Source organism: Sturnira hondurensis, unplaced genomic scaffold (assembly GCF_014824575.4).
Source record: "Sturnira hondurensis isolate 20B ecotype Veracruz unplaced genomic scaffold, ASM1482457v3 Scaffold0004474, whole genome shotgun sequence".
Lineage (NCBI taxonomy): Eukaryota > Metazoa > Chordata > Mammalia > Chiroptera > Phyllostomidae > Sturnira > Sturnira hondurensis.
In genome coordinates, this window is record NW_028077105.1 from 8,441,505 (window position 1) to 8,460,195 (window position 18,691).

The 18,691-nt window shown below is 40.8% G+C and overlaps 1 protein-coding gene and 1 pseudogene across 3 annotated transcripts in view; one reads left to right on the plus strand and one right to left on the minus strand.

Moving 5' to 3' along the window:
* ARHGAP18 (Rho GTPase activating protein 18) overlaps positions 1-18,691 on the plus strand; it is a 168,510-nt gene that overhangs the window by 53,099 nt on the left and 96,720 nt on the right. The window contains exon 1 of one of the 3 annotated variants that reach the window (XM_037045777.1): positions 4,095-4,114. The exons of the other annotated variants lie outside the window; for them this stretch is intronic. The gene's annotated coding sequence lies outside the window, so the exon portion shown is untranslated. Of the gene's footprint in view, positions 1-4,094; positions 4,115-18,691 lie in introns of those variants that run through there. 3 annotated transcript variants of the gene reach the window in all.
* LOC118986757 (single-stranded DNA-binding protein 2-like) lies at positions 6,627-7,944 on the minus strand (annotated as a pseudogene).

An 18,691-nucleotide genomic window follows, 5' to 3' on the forward strand; every position in this document is an offset into this window, starting at 1 on the left:
CTGCACTCCATGTTCATGGTCAGAAGTCTGCGAGGTCCCACTCCCTTTTTTGGTTGCCTTCTCTCTCCTGCTTCTTGATTTAGTCACCCAAGGGTCCTGAGAAGCCTCGCTGCTGCTCATCCCGGAGGTGTCACTGTGAGAGCGCTCAGAACTGCGGAAACTTGAGGCATGCAGGAGTTTTCCTGGGTGGTTTTGGTTTTGGGGTGGGGGTTGGGAGAGGTTAACAACCTGATCCTCATGCCAGGCTTGGAGATGTCAGCCAGTGCTCCTCTGAATTCTCTCTCTTGGGCGATTTCTGTCCTGGTCCAGATCTTTCGTTTTATACAAATACTCTGAGATAGAATGATTTGCTGTGAAAGTTTTAGTTGGTATTGATATTTAATGAATTTATTCTTTTGATAAGAGGAGATAAAGAATATAAGTTATCTTATTTGAAGAGAGTGGGGGAGTGGATTGGGGCAGAAGGGGCAGAAGGGACAGCATCTAGATAACTCCGAAGATAAGTTCTTGGGACTTCCATCTGCGATTGTTGCTGTAACCTCTGCTGGCCAAGTTAATCCCCCACCTTTTTTTTTTTTTTCAAGAAGTAAACAGAAACCATAGAGACCAGTGTGACCAGTTTCTACATCTGGAGTCTTCCTCATTCTCAGGTTCACTGAGTATCTGACTTTCTGTGTTAAGAGTGTGAAACACCTTCTTCTTTACACATGCTATTTGGTAGTTGCTTTTTGACGGCAAAGAACACTTAAATATCTTTAGGGAAAGTGAGGTTTCTGGCATCTGGGCCGTTGGGAAAGGAAACATCACCTGTCTTATTTCCTCAGTGACTGGTCACTGGCAGTGTTTGCTCTCTTTTTGAGGCTCTTTTCTGTCCAATGGCCTTATCATCTCATCATTCTGAGCCTGAGCATGGCTCTTAGTGGGGCCCAGCCTCATTGCTCTCTCTTATCTTACATCTGTAACAAGAAGACCCTTCTTGCTGTTTTCCAGCTGTTTTCTAACTTCAAATTTTTGAAGGGGGGTCAGAGTTTCCTAGTGAATCTTTTTGAGCTGCCCCAGGAAGCCTATGATATGACTATTTGGGGTCTTTCTTTTTTTCATTCGGGGTCTTTTTAGAGAAACAGAGTCTATGAGTAGGGCAGATTCCTATAGAACAGATTCCTATTCCTACAGCTTTGCCAAGCTGTTTATATGTGTCCTTACCTGTGAGATGAGCATGACAAAGCTCTGTCTGCCTCACAAAGTTAATTATAAAGATAAAACATGTAGCTTTGGAGACTTTTCAAAGAGTACATGATGAGAAGTATTTTTATAAATCCCTTTCAATACAGTGTCTAAATTTTCCCTAGTATTTCACTAAGCCAGAGTAATCATGCTAATACAAGTTTGAATGAATGAATGAATGAACGAGAGAGGGAGTGGGGCGTAGTGATCACACACATACACTTTGGGGACAGACTGTCCAGGTCGGTCCTGGACAGGTTGTTTAATGTCATGGGGCCTCTGTTTGTTTTTCTGCTGCGAACTGGGGATGACAATACATTACTCGAGGATTTATGAGTCTTGAATGAGTTACTATAGGTAATGTACTTAGAAGAGCACGTTGATATAAAGCACCACAACTTGCTATGATGATTCAGGGCTGTCAAAAGATAGTTACCTGGTTTTGAATTGATTTGGAAGTATCATTAGAAGGCATTTTTGAGATTGATTTGTGAATGGTTGGGAAGAGGTTTGCTTTAATACACATGGAATATAACTTCTCAATTTTAAAAATAACAGTTGTGAAATGAGTTATAAAAATATCTCAGAATATATTTATTTCAATAACCACTAAGAATACCAAAATGGTATCTTAAAAAGAGCTTTAAAATATTGAATGTTAGGCCCAGCTATTATTTTGAATAGCTTTTCATAGTTTAGTTTGAGCAGATGTAAATTTTTGAATCATTTATTACTCTTAATAAGGTAGAATATAATGTCATGAAGAGCAAGAAAAAATTATTTGCTCGTGTTCCTCAAAGAGCAAATTGACTTTAGGTTATTTGAAGTCTTGCAGGTAGTAGTAATCACTAGAGCTGAAATAAAGTATTCGAGGAAAGGGTAGTTTTTTCACTTTTGTTCCCTTTCAGCTCCCTTTAAGATGTATTTATGTACTCTAAGAACAACTCTTGCTCTCATAGCCAAGACGTAATGTTTCATGGAACAGAGCTAAGCTGGGGGTGTGCTATGCACTGCACGGACTGAGATGATGTGTTTCCCTACCCCATTCCCATGTAGTGCACAAAATTTGAAAATTTTACTGTTGATTTTTCTCTTCATCTATATCATACAAAATAAACTAACTGTAAAAGCCTACTGTGCACTGGGCCCTGGGCTAGCAAACTATTCGCTTAGCCACTTCTTCTCAAACCCCTCCCTACCCCTGAACTTGAAGCTGCTGTGAACTTGCAGCTCCTGCTTACAATACAATCCAGAGCAGCCTGTTTGCTCCCACCTCTAAGAGACTGGGGACTTTTCAAAGGTGGAAGCAGCTAGAGGAAAGGAATGAGATGGTGAACTGGAGGGAAGAGAGAGACATATGCCAGTTAGAACTACAGAAATCACCTTCCATGGGGGAAACAGCATAAATGATATTTAAATTTGTGGAGCTGTAACTTCTCTAATGGTGACATTTTATGGATTAATGTATTTCTTTTTACTAGCCAGATAATTCCAAATGCCATTTATTTGTGGCATTGCTGTGTGGGAAAATGTGTTTTGACTCCCCAATAGCATGCTTAGAAATAAATGTTTCAAATCCAAATAAAATCTTTAACTAAGTCGGAGATTACTGTTCAATGTTTCTTTGTTGCCTTTCAGGACCTTTGTGAACTGAGGAGTAAAGATGTTTTTTTTCCCCCCTGCCTTTAGTTTTATCTTTCCATAGTACAATGTGTTTCCCAAGATATAGGTGAGCTCTGCAAACCCCAATAAATATGTCTTCCACGTCTTCTAAGCATGTGTCTGTCTTCCACAGGGATTATGGAAGTGCATTTATTTTGGAAGATTTAAGAAGGTGGAAATTGCCCTGGCTGGTGTGAATCAGTGAATCAGTGGGTTGAGCACCGGCCTGTGAACCAGAGGGTCCCTGGTTCCATTCTCAGTCAGGGCACATGCCTGGGTTGTGGGTCAGGTCCCGAGCAGGGGCACATAATGGGCAACCGCACATTGATATTTCTCTCCCTCCCTTTCTCCTTCCATTCCCCTCCCTCTAAATGAATAAATAAAATCTTCAAAAAGAGAATCTTAAAAAAAAAGAAAGTGGAAATTGGTCTATGTTCTTGTGATCCTAGCTGTATCAGATTAGAACTATATAATGTAATTAATTTAATAAATTGGAAATAATATGGCTTAACATCTTGTTCCATGTCGAACTGGGAATATTTAGAAAAGTATTGGGATTCACATGGACAATAAGAACGTCGACGTTTGGGTGGTTTGGCTGTAGGGATCTGATGCCTGTCTGAACGCTAATGTCTGCCATATCCCATTTCTATTTGTCGGCAAGTAGTAGGGATTGTATATTGTTGGTGAGCAGCATAAAACTAAAATCTTACCTAGAAAGAGAGCTGGGTCGGTTAGACAGACATTAGGGATATATGAATATGGAATTTCTTAATTTTTAAATTATTTTTAAAAATATGTATTTTAACTAAACAACAGTGAAGGGCTTTGCTGGGTGTAAATGATCAGACTAGAGTGAGATAAATGTAAGAACTCCTGCTCTGAAGAGCTTCCCATACGATTCAAATGGATTCTGAAACAGCCTTTTCAGTATTACATTTCGGAAGCCATGGCAAGTTCCTCTGTTTTAAGGTATAAAGCTTCAGAAGAATTTGTTGAGTACTTGAGATTTGGTTTGGGTAAGGAAAAATATTTGGCAACTTCAGGTTGAAAGGAACGTTGGCTATTTATAGGTGGTCTAGAAACATGTAACTTGACCAACTTATTCTATAATTAATGTTTTTACTAGAGTTACTAAGTGTGTGTCTGTTTATCTCTCTCCGGCCCAAACGATGCAGTCAAAGCTATGATCCATCATCTGATAGAAGTTATTTGGATCAAAGTAGAAGTAAATTTGTTTATATTTTTAAAACTAAGTAATTGATGATTAATTTTTATTTATTATTGTATTTAAAATGCGGGTATACATGCTTTAGAATTTCCAGAGGAAATTTCTTTGGAATTGTAGCATTTTTACATTATTCCGTGTTATAGTGTAATTGCACAGTATCATCTCACTGAATATATTCAGGTAATTATATATGTGTATTAATCCTTTGCTCTGGTTTCTTAGAGAAAGGTTTATATGCTAAAGGACAGAGGCCTGGTAGGTTATGTAATAAGTGAGTGAAGTGGACGATTGAAAAATACAAGCCTCGTAATAATGAAGTTTGGTAGAAAATATTAGCTAGAGTTTTCAAAATACTAAATAAACACCACCCCCCAAATTCTGTCTGCAGGTGAGAACCAGCCAGGGCACCACGTGTTTGCAGAGCCTTACCCTGCCAGTAAAGGGGGCAGTTTTGGTTACCTGTTGGGTAATATACCACCCCAAAACTTCGTGGCTTAAAATATTTTATTTCTTGATTCTGGAGGGTTATACTAACATTCTTTCTTGGGGTCCATCCAGCAAGATGGACTGAGGCCTGGGTCATTGAGGCTTCTTACGTCCAGGTTGGTTTGAGTCATCTCCTTCTCCTTGTGCACCTGTGCCCATGACTCTCTTGGGCTTCCTCATAGCAAGGTGGTGTTGGAGCAGCAGAGTTCCTCCACTCTTGCTGGCTTACCCCACAGTGAGCATCTACAAGGTTCAGGTAGAACCTGCCAGGCTCTCAGGGCCTAGCTTCAGAAGTTCCTCAGTGCCACATGGCGGTATGGTATTGGCAAATTAATCATCGGTCAGCTCAGATTCAAGAGCGTGGAGTAAGTAGTAGGCCTCACCTGTCAGGGAGAGAGTGGTTTGCACAAAGGGGAGCCCTTGTCGGCAACAACCACTCAGTTATCACTGCAGTCTCTCTCTGCAGCTGACCCTGTCTGCCTTTCCTGGGCTTAGTGTCTTCTTCTGTAATACAGAAACCTCCATTCCTTGGAGCTAGACTTCAAAATTCTCCACTAGTAATAAGGCACATTTTATGTGCATTTATCCCCTTACCTTGCTTTGTTAAATTTTTATTGGAGTGTTTTTTCTATTCATCAAGAACATAAATGCCTTAAGCATTTTTCTTTATCTTAGTTTTTCTTTATTCTAGTGATTATATAGATTTAGAATCCTATATTTAAGAGTTGGTATTTGATATTTTGGAAGTGTTGAGTTTTTATTGTTTTCAGTTTAATATGGGACTTTTTTTTTTCCTTTCCACCAAAAGCTAATGCTTGACTCTTAAAAATATTTTTCAAAAGAGAATGCACATTTGAATTGGAAAAGAATAGGGTCCTGAGAAATGAAATACTCCTTGCAAAGAACATGTTCCTTTTATTTGATAGCAGCAAAGTTGCCAATGGCCCTCATTTTGTTTCCATCCATCTGGTGATATTTATATTACAGGGCTATTGGGCACAAATGTAGTATTTTGGGTTACATAATATTTTTGAGATCATATGGTACATATGGGAGACATCCCAGAGGCTACATAAAAATTAATTACTGGTGTTTGAGTTACTTGGTTTTCCGACTCCCAGTGGAAGTTACATTTAGCAGTTGACCACTAACTGTTGTCACTGAGGCTTCAGACCTAAGTGGCGTCACTGTAGGTTTCCCTTGTTCCTTGTTTACCAACTTGTGCTTTACTATAATTACTACTAAGCTCTATTTGCTTCTTGCCACACTTCTTTCAAAGCAAGGAGGGAGAAAAATGGCTAGGACAACCTCTAAACTCTGGGGAACGGGGAAGGTGTTTTTCCCTTAAAAAAGGGAAATTTGTAAAAATAGCACCTTAAGATTAGAATATGTTTACATTTCTTTAAAAATACACTGTATCTCCAGGTTAGGGTTGCCACTGTTTTTGTGAGAACCTACTGCATCGATTTGAATTATTTATTTATAGAAAGGATTGTAATGTTTTATCAGATGGCTTAATTAGTAAGGTTTTGGTGTCATTTAGAGAACTACATTTTCACTAACTTTTCCATTCCTATACTATAGATTGATAATCATATCATCTCCACTTTGTGCGCAGAGCAAATAAGTTACAGTGGACTCCCCCCACCTCGCCCTGGGGTAACTTGCATCAGATGAAATTTAATGAAAGCTCTCAAATGAGTGTGATTTTTTTCCTACCCATGACTGTAGACATTTACAAAGCCACAACAACTGAGTACACCCTAAAAAATAAGTTATATAAAGCAGTGATATTCACAGCACAAAATAGTTCAGGGAGGGGAAGGAGCAACTTTTGATAATTAAAATGTAAACATGAAAAAATAGAATAAAAGTCTCTACTTATTTCTACTTCAGAGGTGATGTGATTAATATTTACAGTGTCCTGTGGGTCAGTGTATGCTTGTGTATATGTCTATGTAATGTACACATATACAATCCATTCTCTGTCTCACACATACATACACAGATAATTATTTGCAGCTTATTTTAGGGCAGTTCTAATATGCCGCTCTGTACAGTTGTTGGAATCATGTTTGGACCTGCTTTCTTCACAAAACGGGGGAGAAAGCAGCAAATAAAGAGATTCATTTGGTATAACTGGATTCATTTGTTTAACTGTACACTCTGATGAATAATTTTCTCCCCTAGTAGTTCTGTGAAGGGCTGACTCACTGTGGTTTTCATGAGACTTGGTGATAGGTTGCACACTCATTGTCATGCTTGGGAAGTACTTGGAAATACTGTCCATATCTCCTGAGCCTAAAGAGCCATTCACATGATGTGACTCCACTTCTCCAATCCACCCTTGGGTCCCTCTGAATCAGGGCCCATTTGAAAATTAGGCCTGTTAGATCGAGGAGGTACAGCATTCATTAAAGGATTCGTCCTGTCTCCAGAGTTGGCATGATGGGTGTTTCTGGTGGCCCTCCACCTCCCAGAGGACCTACATAAGTCCCAGGGGATGCCCAGGAGTATGGTATTACATTGGCATTTGTTGGGTTTGGAGCAGGTCTACCACTACCTGGACCCTGTTCATTCCAGACATTCCAGGGCCACCTAAAGCATTCAGTGGGGTTCTCATTGCACCTGCATTGTTCTGAGGTCCTAAGGGCACCATTTCTCTGGGAGGACTCATTCTCGGCACTGGCCCACCCATGTTTGGTTGTCCTTGTTGTTGAGTTGGGTCCACTGTACTTGGAAGTAATTGCTGACTTTCTGGGACACCTCCAAGTGCCTGGTTAGGTATCCTCAGAGGGGGCTTTGGACCTCCAGGGAACCAAGGTGACAAAAAAGTTTGAAAGGACCCTGGTGGTACAGAACCTCACTGGTGTGCCACCTCCTGGGGAATGTTTCCTAGTACTGGCCTGGAAGCTGCTGTGGCACCATAATCATGGAAGGCTTTTGCTTCACTTGAATGTTCACATGTTTCCTGTCTTTCTGGAACTGCACAGGAGACCCCAAAATACATTCTGCCCAGAATGCAAGAATCCTGATGGTTCCTCCCTCCCCACCATGTGATTTTTCCCCTCTCATCTTATCACTGGTAGAGATGTTTGGGCTGATTTCTGAGCTTCTACATGGGGAAGACATTCATATACACAGATTGCTACCTTCTCCCGGGTGTGGCTTTTGGCTGGGGTGGTGCTGCTGTTGCTCTTGCCTTTGCCGAGAGCAGTGCCCACTGTTGACTGCTGTAGGGCATGCGTTAGAACTGCACAGGTCCATCTGTATGCAGATTTTTTTCGGTAAATATATTGGAAAATTTTTTTGGAGATTTGTGACAATTTGAAGAAACTCATGTATGAACCTTACGATTTCCTTAAAATTTTCTTTAGCTTACTTTAATGTAAGAATACTGTATAGAACACATGTAGCATAAAAAATATGCAGGAATCAGCTGTTTATGTTATAGATAAGACTTTAACTCAATAGTGGGCTATTAGCAGTTAAGTTTGGGGGGAGTTAAATGTTACAAGTGGATTTTTGACTGTGTGGGGTGAGGTCAATATCCTAACTCCCCAGCCCCCTGCCCCATTGTTCAAGGGTCAACGGTCTTCCCTCTTGAGCTTAGTTTGAAGCCTGAAGCTTGAAAACACAGTCCAGGCTTGGCGTCCATAAAACAAAAGGCCCATTCTAACAGTTTTTTATACATTTCAGAAGAGACTAAGACTTTGTTAATCTGCTCAATGGAAAATTTATTAAAAAAATAATCCAAATTGTTAGACCTTTCTTTCCTAAATTGTATGTGGAACACTGTTACTAGTTGTTCTATTAAAAAAGGGTGTTGTGGTCTAGTATTTTGGTGTAAGCAAAGTTTACTGCAGGACTTCGTGAAGCATATCTTAGCATATATTATAGATTCTTAAACCATTTTGTAGCGAGAAGCATATTCCTAGGAGCCTTTTTTTTGAACACTTGTTACCAATGTCGCAGGGAACGCAGTTTGTGAAATCCCCAAATCTTGCTTTCTGCATACACGTGGAAGCATTGCACACTTTGGAATCAGTCACATATTTTAGTAGTTGTTGACATTAAATCACCCTTCTCAGTCTGGTCACCGAGCATGTCACCGTCACTGAGGCAGGCACACACCCTGCAGGGGCTGCCTTTGGTGGACTTGTTTCCGCCGGAAGGATGTTTTTTACTTTTTAATACCCAGGCTTCACAGCACAGAAGTCTTTTAATACAATGACTTTTAGCTTATTTTTTTGGAAGGAACATTTATATATATGCCTGCAAACCCAATATGACATTTTAAACACAAATGTGGGAGAAATAACTCGAGTTACCATTCAGGATGGCGTGAGCACCTCGACAACCTGCTCGGTGTCGGCCGGGAGGATGCCTGTCGCGTCACTGCCCAGAAACAGCACCTGATCTTACTAGTTATTTGATCTTCAGCGTGATAGTTTGCTGATTGTGTTGGAGTTTTGCTGTGTTATGTTTCAGAAAACTGGTTGAAGGTTTTGGACACACATGTGATATATTACATTTTCCTTCTCAAAGATTAGGACAACCTCACTGGTGGGTTTTGTGTTTTGTGGGTTCTTTTTGGCATGCGGGTTTTAGGTAAGGGTTACTGTCCCTAAGTTATAGAAGCTGCATGAACTCATTTAAGCATCATAACACCCCCAAGTGGGTGGCAACGTTGTTCCCAGTTTATGTGGGAAGAAACGGAGGCACAGAGGGTGCAGTAACTCGCTCTAGATCCTACGGCCAGAAAGGGGCACGGCTGGGATTTGGGCCTGGGCAATCTGTCGTCTGAGCCTTCACTGTTGTTCAGAGAAATTGTTTCCAGCTTTCGTAAGCTGAATGTGGTTTCTAGAAGTACATACAAAGCAAGTTAAACCAAAACAGAGCGCTCGATTGGCAGGTAGCTTGTGTTCATTTCTATCATAGAAACTCTGCTCTCTCTGGTGTTGGGGGAAGCTTGTTCTGATTGGGATGCTAAACAGCTACTGGTAGTAAAAGAGGCACTTGGGGAGATCACCTTAACTACTTTCAGGCGCCCAGACACCGTTTACTGCAACGAGGTAATAAGTAGTTTTACTAAATTCTGCCATTTAGTAAATAATTTTGTGTGACCCCGAGGAGTCTTCTGGCATTTTGCAGCGAGCTATTCGTGTAACTGGGGCAAATTAGATCATAGAAGAAAAGAAAAACAAATATTTATTGAGTACTGTCTGTGTTCAAATGTTTAAAATAGAATTTGTTTAATCCTTGTAAGGTGAGAATTATTATCCTTGTCTTAAAGAGGGGAAAGCTTGTGTACATGGAGTCTCTGGCCTCGGACCACACAGCTTGCCTGTAGATCAATTCTGCTTGGAACCCTGATCGTTTGCATTCTACCCAGGGGCGTATAGTGAGTGTGGTTTTTCAGTTTTTCTCCCTTCAGAGCGCGCACGTCTGAGTGACAGTGGGCCTCAGTGACTGGGAAGAATGTCTTCGGTGGAAGGCCCCCATCTGGTTCTTTCAAAGCTGAAGTCTGGGTTGTGGCATGAACAGTGGGAACTGAGGGCTCCGTAGAGGTACCTGCAGATAGAATGGAAGAGAAAGCCCCAGGCAGGGGCCTCTGCTCTCTGTCGGTTGGCATTTATAAACTGGAAACTGCCTTCAAACGCATTAAAAATCTCCCAGGACCAGTATGGTAACAGTAACAGGTATGTCTTTATTACATCTACCCCCACGGCTGCCAGTGTCATTGCCATTCGATGGCTGTGTTTTCCTACAAAGGCCAAATCATCAGATTGAGCCCTAGAGACAGGACAGTAAGACGGCAGTGAGGCTGCATTGTCTGTGGGTCTTCCCTAGCAATCGCAACGGTCTCAGCAGCCTTTCTGTTGTGTGAGGACTTTCCACTGAAGTCCAAACGCACAGTTAATCCCCTTTCACTGGAAAAGTGTGGGAACGTGACAGGAGCGAAGGAACTGCTCCTTTCCACTTAATAGAGTCGTTCAAATACTTCAGAGGCCACTGGACATTAAAGGCTTAGCCTGCCATGGACCCAAAAGTATCCAAATAAAATGCCCTATTTGCTGTTTCAAAAGTGCTTTTCATGAAATTACAGAAGGTATTTAAGAAGGTAGTGAGTGAGGGCAGGCTGGCTGGAGAGCCTATACTGGTAACCATCTTTTAGCCGTGCCTATTTTTCACAGCAAACACATTTTCTTAGTTTATAACTATGAACCAGGAGATCAACTCACCACAGCTGTTTCTGGAACTTCCCCACTTTTAGGCAAAGTAATTCGGAACTTGTCAGCAAGCCAAAGGCAAGGGGATTGCTTTTTTCTTCGTCCTAAACCTAGACCTGTTTTGTAAATAGTTGATTCCCAGGCCAAGGTGTCCCTGAATGACATGTTCCCATAAATGTCCTGCTGCCACAAATTGCTAATCTTAGCAGAAACAGAATTCTGTGTCCACTCCAAGCTCTGCTGCTCTCGTAGGGTTGCCACCCCTGTACAGCTTTACCAGGCAGAGTTCTTGGGGTGAGTCTGCATGCTTTCCTAGTTGTTTTCCAACGTGTTTTCCATTCCATGTGTTTTTAAGCCTCTTGACAATATATCCTTATAGAACATTGACATTAGATCCACTCTATCTGCACCTGGGCAAATGATTTGCATGGAGTAATCTTCCAAAGCTGCCCAGTCTGTGGGTCCAGTACAGGTAACACAGGGAAGGGGAAGGAAACACAGACCCTGTGCTGATGGGAACCCAGACATGATGGGACAGCCTTGAAAGGGGCCCTTTCAGGCCCCTGAACACCTTGGACAACCTGCCTCATTAGGGAGAAGAAGGGAAGGAAGCATGCATTTTGTAAAAAGTAAAACACTTTATAAAGTGAAAACGAAGTCTTCATAAAAGTGTAGTCTGCGCCATTCCGTGTTGTCTTGGGTCAGTGGCCCTAGGGGCCTCAGTCTAGGGAAGGAGGGGGTCCCTGGGCTTTAGGGTGAAGAACGGAAACAGGGGCAGAGCACTAGAAAAGGAGAGCAGCCATGGAAGTATGGGGCAGCTGCTCTTCTTACCTTGCAGAGATGCTGGCAGGGTCAGCACGAGGGCAGCCCCTGGTGGCTGCAAGAGAAGGCTGTACCTGAGACACAGGTGGCCGCAGAGGTGACCTGAAGGAGCCTGCAAGGACTCTACAAGTGGGCTAACCAGGAAGGCAGATGAACCTCAGGCCAGTGGGCACAGCAGTTACCAGAGCTCTTGGCTGCAGGGAGGCATTGTGGAGACCTGAAAACAGACTGTGGCTGGGAGCAGATTCCTGTAGGGACGTAGGTTGGGTATCCGCTAGAGACCTTTTGTTTGTTGCCATTGTGGGGAAATTCACATCCTCTCAAATATGCTTCATGGGCAGGTGGCCACAGAAACACCTGTGCAGGTGTACCTTCTTTTATTTTTTTAATTGATAATACGGAAATTTAAAATATTTATTATAAAAATTTGTTCTGAGAAACCTTTGCCAGTAAGTTTTAAAGCTTCTTGGAGAGAACCAGTCTTCAAATTTCCCCCTGAAATTTTCATAATTCAAGTGTATTGAAGAAATGATCGACAGAGTGAATTTCATTAGGGATTTGTTTGGTTCCTCATGAATCTTCTAAATTGCCACATGTTGTTAAGTTCATGAAATCACAGTACAAAATGTTTTCCTTCTTTTTTGACAGGGATATTAAATGCTACAAATCTATATAATGCTGCACTATTGGTGTGCATGAATATTTTCAAACTGGATACATCATTTAATATTTTATTTGCATTACCTCTTGGGTAAAAAGTAAACAAGGATAATATTAATTATTTGTGTGAAAATAAACCTTATCTATAGATGCTAAAATTGCACCTGTGAGTGACAGAGACAATCCACTGTTTCTTTATTTCCTGAATTATCATCATGTTTATTGCATTTGGAACATGAATCTTTTACATTTGGAGAATTTATATGTTATGTGTAGTGACAGATGACTTGAGACTAGTGTAAAAATCTATCACTTTTGCTTAAGACACATCAGATATTTAAGAGTTTTTCATTTTCAGTATAGCATTGGTAGGAATATATGTGATAAGCATATATTTACTTCAGCAGTGATTTTATTCATCTTAATGGCATGTACTGCCACTTTATGCACTGTACATACATGAAGATAATGTTATTTCTTTGTGAATGACTTCATCTGCCGGTAATTCCCATATGAAGCATTTCACATGCATGTACATTTCAGTTTTCCAGGGCAGGGAATTGTGTTGATTTTGTGATGAGTAAAATGTTATAAATGGACTTGGTAGGCAAAGCAATCCCATGTTTTCTTGTTATTAGCATTAGAGGCATAATGTAATCCTATATAATTATCTTAAAAACAGACATTAACTAATCCTCCTTTTAGAATTAAGTGACAAGTTGATTTAGATGGCCGTACTCCTTGGTAGTTTCAGAATTCAGAATGGAAATTCGAATGCTGGGTGCCAGGAGTCAGGCGGGTATGGAAAGAATTGTTTTTCCGGGGGTGTTGTTGTCTCAGGTCCCCATGGGAAGTAAATAACCACGTAATTTTTCTGAATAATGTAGAAAAAGAGGACTAGAAAGATGTCTATATGTATGTCTTTTGCCTTCACACTTAACATGGCTTCTGAAACTATGCCAAAATGACATCTTAATCCAAAAAAAACAAAAATAAAATCAACCAACCAACCAACCAAAACATATAAATGGATTATCATTCCTGTCTCTTTCATTGAGGTCCTTTGGTGAAATTTTTAGATATAAAAACATTATCTGTTCATTTTCCTTCCTGGGGGAAGCTCCATCTTCATCTGAGAGAATCCTTGCCTTTCTGTAGTCAGTTTTCTTCTAGTTGTTGGCTTTCAGGATACAGAATGATAAGTTTGTTCCCAAGGTGCTGGCCAGGCCTCAGGGGCCGGTCTGGGGAATGATCATTAGTGCTAGCCACTGTTTATTCCTCTCAAAATTTAAGATCAGCCCCTTTGGTTCAGCTTGTTTGTTAAATTCTAGGTAAAGAAAAGTAAACAGCACATACATTTTTTTGGATGGTAGAAAAATGACCTAGAACCTGCCTCTTCTTAGCCTTGTGACATTGAGATTCTCGAGGAAGTAGAAGATAGAGTGTTTCATATTAGACAGTAGTTAGATGCTATGTATTAGAATCAGTCCCACAGAATCTCCAAAGATGGAGGTATTGTCACTGGTAGGAGCTACATTTGTTTCACTACCCAGCATAGCTGTGGATGATGAAGCATCTGTTCTGACAAGTGTGCTGTGATACCTCCTTGGAGTTTGTTGAGCAGGTGCTTTGTATTCTGTCCTCCGCTAGGAATGCTGCGCTAGTGGGAGATCAGCTCCTAGAAGGGGTTTTCTGATTTCTACTATGGACGATGAGCTGGGTCACGTATCTGATGCAGGACAGGAAGTTACAACCACTGCAGTGGAGCGCAAAAAGAATCAACAACCTTGCTGTAGGCATTTGCAGAAGAAGGACATCTTATGTTTTTTAACTAAGAGGACCAGAGAAAGTTTCATCTCGTTGGAGTGGTTTGGGTAAAATTCGATTTGAGGTAGGAAAGTAAATGCATTGAGGAGAGGGAGGTTCAGATGCGAGTTAATTCTATGAAGACTCTAATTGGCTAGAGGACAGGGTGCTTGAAAGAGGAAGAAGGAGAGGATGGAGAGGGAGGTTGAGGTCAATTTGTGGCAAGCCTTAAAGCTCAATCTTGGTGGAAACACTGGGATTTTTTCAGTCAGTCTGCTTGTGGCCTGCCCACTTTTCCAAATGCCTGACTCCTCCATCGTGGACCCTTGGACTGAATGATGTAAAGTAAGAGGTACAGTGTAATGGCATTGTGGTGAAAAGGAGATCTGGATTGTAAAATAGCATGGACTGGGTTTTGGGCTCATCACTTACTAGTGATGTGCCCTTGGGCGAGGTGCTAAATCTTTCTGTGCCTCAGTGGCAGGATGAAGGTTAGATGAGGTAAAAAGTCACTGTGCAAAGCACACAGGCCCCTTGCAAATAGCAACCAAAAAGATGCTTGATCCCTAGTGAACTTCTATGCTATCTGAGACGGTCTCTCCCATCTGTTCTCTTATGAGTATAACTCCCAAGACATCTGTGAAGCAATCTAGAGACAGACAAAGTGTGAACGAAGATAGGGAGATGGTTGACACAGGTGGGGTACAAGAAAGGGTGGCTTTTTGTATGAAATGTCAGTAGCTGCTTATGAGTTCATTTCCTGTAGTAAACAACAAAGAGGCTCCTGTACTCTCTCCCCATGATCAGGGAAGAGAGTGGAAGAAATGTCCGTGGGCCAGGCTACTTTGGTACCTTGAGCCTGAGCTGGGGTGTCTTGATGAGTCCTGGTTGGTGCCTGAGAAGAGGAAAGATGTCACCACTAAGGCAGGTAGAAAACACTTTCACGACTCCATGGAGCTGAGGCTTCAGCCACAAGCTCTGTCAGGAGACCCTCAGACCCTGTGTGTTTCCATAGTTGACATTTGTAGTTTACCATTTGCAGTTACTTGGAAGGTTGGAAACTGGTAGTTGACAGTTTCTCTGAGACCCATGAATTAGAGTTGCAAGTCCTGAGGATGTGGTATATAGAAGCTGGGCTGATGATCCCTAGCAAGTAAGCATAATGCCTGCTGAGCATTTGTAGCCATTTGACGTTGTAAAATGATGAAAGTGTGTGTTTATAAAGAATGCTTTCTAGGAATCATTCAGTGTCCGTTGACAAGGTGACTCCCCTGATTTCTGAAAGAAATGTGAATCTGGAGGAAACAAGAGTCTGCATAAATACTTCTGTAGTTGCAATTTTGAGGATTCTGGAAATTCTTGGCCCATATTTTGCTAGAATATCCAAGTGGTGGACTCTTCTAGTATCCCATTGAAGAGGCTGACTTTGGAAGAAATCGACTACCTGTGAGGAGCCAAGGGAATTCTGTGCAAGCCTCTGGCATTTGTCAGCTTACCTAGCAAGGAACCTGTGGCTTAGCATCTTATTGGTTGGGTGCTAGGCTAGCAACTACTCTCATTGGTCAGATTTGGTAGTAGAGTGGGTTGGCTTTCTAGTGCTCCAAGATAGTTACGCATAGCGTGCTCAGGGAGCCTCCAGTGAGTGGGTGCAAAGGACAAGTTCACAGGAGGAAATTCTCTGAATTAGGTTCCGGGAGGTTGTGTTACAACAAGGGAGATTAGTTATAACAGCCTTTTGTTTTATATATATTATGAATATATATATATAATTTTACTTTTGTACAGAATTTTCTTTTATTTTCTTTTAAAATCAACTTGCATTTGATTTTAACGTTGTTGCCAACATACTGGATTGTTGAGTAAAGAAGTTGCCTTGGTTTCCCAGAGGAGGGTTCAAGTAAGGGAGAGCATGATTCACTGGGGAGAAAACCATCAAGGCCTCTCACTCTTGGGGTGCCAATACTTTTGAGGAACTCTAGTATCAACCATATTAATTTTTGTATGTAGTTCGGAGATGGGTGGAATAAGAGGAAGTAAGAAGGGGAAAAACACTTTGTATTTTTGAATATGGCAAAAACTGTATCCAATGACCACCAATGTGATGCCCACAGTTTATGGTTGATTTTAAGTATCATTTTTGACAGTGCTGGGCTTTTCAACATCTCACTTTTTGTGATGAAAAATACACAGCAATAGCTAATCTTTACAGTGCTCTGTACTTGCCTATATACTTTAGAATAGATGTCTATGGATATTGATTCCTATATTCTTCACCATACTAGGAAGGTAGGGACACTTATTATCTCTGTTTTACATTTCAGGCAACCAAAGCACAGAGGTTAAGAAACTTGCTCAAAATGACATGCTAGGAAATTGGTAGAAAAGGGTTCGTGACCCTGGCAGTCTGGTTAGAGTCTGTTTTCTTAATGACTTTACTGTGTCTCCTGTCCACAGTCTGAGCTGGAGGTAGGAGTAATGGCCATTCTCTGTTTTAGTGACCTTGCATATTAGATCAGCCCTATTTACTGTGAAAGTACCCATTCCACTTTATGACCACAAAGTACCTTATTTAATACTAGAAAATGTAAATGCTGATATCATCTATGATTCTGAAAGAGCTTTTTACAGATCTTGGTGAGAAGTTCCTTGTGATATTGACCTGTGACAGTGTCAGGCTTTAGGTTAAATAACTTATTTATTGGGCTGACATTTCTTGGCTTTTATGATTAACTTTGGCTGAGGTGTGACGATATGTGTACTTCTGACACGTGTTTTGTATGTGAAAGTCACCAGATGGCTGGCCACAGTAATCCACGTGACGTCCATGGGTACACTAGTGGTGTGATTGCCCCCAGTGTGCTGAAAGTTCCAGAATACTTAAAGTAGGTGGACACATTTTATGTGTGTCCATGAAACTCACAAACACATAACATTCTAACATGCAGTTAGAAAATGTAAAAAATTCTTCCAACAAAACTTTACTTTCTTCTTTTCATGATTATTTTTTTTCCCATTGGAGAAATTTTGAAAAAAATAAATAACAGAGCAAATCAGGAAATAAAGGTCACATACACTACTACTGAAGAGCTACTGAGTTGTACTTTCCCTCAGTATATTTATCCCTGTTCACACATTCCTAGATGTGCTCTCTCAAAGCGGCTGTCTGTGTTGTTAACGCGTTGTTATTCTCTCAGTTATATTTTAACCGAGGTGTAGCATGCAGGATGCATTTTTGCTGGAGAAACCACAGAAATGTAACTATTTATTATGTTTCCTAGCTATCTCATGTATCATTTCCTCCCTTACTTCCTCCCTGTCACTGGCGGCCCCCCACCAGCCTGCCTGTTCTCCACTTGTGATCTCTGACTCATCGCTGACACTCAGTCCTCAGGCCTGCTCCAGGGGCCTGCTACTGAGCTTGGAGACTTTCCTCTCCCCACAGTTCCTCAGATCTGCACTTTGTTCTTCAGCTGTGGCAACCCTGACTTGCATTTCACTGCCTCATGCTGCCAGTGTCCGTTTCTTGGCCGCTGGCTTCTTCTCTTTTTCTAGCCACTCTTAAAAAGGACTTTTCTTGAAAGTGTTTTTCTCAGCAATTCATTCTCAGCAAAACTTCCCATGGTGTCAGCTCTGTATTACTTTCCAGTTACCCCAGCATCATGTTAGGATTCTTCATAGTGTCCCCCTTCATCTCATGGGCGCCCTGCAAGACAAAGACACACCTTGGTTCTTTGTTACCGCATTGTTGAAGGTAAATTGGGCTGGCCCTAGTAAAAAGTGTGGAAAAAGAAAAATCGTTGCCATATCTAACCTCTATTCTCCATGACATTTTTGACCCTTCAGGGTTTCTTTCTCCTCCTATTTGTTACTTAGTATTCTTGCTCTATAATTCACACTTTTAACCAAATATGAAAGGATCTGATATTGGTGGTTTATACTTGAATGAATGTGATCACATATTCTTTTTTTGTAATTGAAGGTCTTTAATTAAATAAAGCTAGTGCAATTTGATATAGGGTTTTTTTTTAAACCTTTTGGCAAATAAAAAGTTTCCAGCTCTGAGTTGATTTCCTCTACCCCAAATTAAAAAAAAACAACAAAACTTTTTCTGGCATATGTGAGTCTGAGAATGACTGTTTTTAATCATAGCAGTAAAAAAGGAAAAGAAAAGCAAAAGAGGAAGAGCTATAGGGAGAGTAATATTATTAAGCTATGTCCTTTGATAAAAATGCATTATTATGTTTTTCTTTTATAAAACTGCATTATGTATGCGATTAAAAAATCTTTTTTTGAGGAGGGGAAGGGTGGGGAGAAAATACGTACAACTGTAATTGAACAACAATAAAATAACTTAAATAAATAAAAATGTATTTTTTTTGTGTGGTCCTTTGTTTCTGCACAGCCACGTGCATGCATTTATTGTATCCATCCTAGCAGATAAACTGTAAAAGCACTGAACATCTTATTTTCTTTATTCATCCTTGAATCCCACCATCTAGATAATGCCAGCCATGCTGTGTACAGTCAGTAAGTGATTGCTGATTATATGACAATGTTTTGAGAGAGA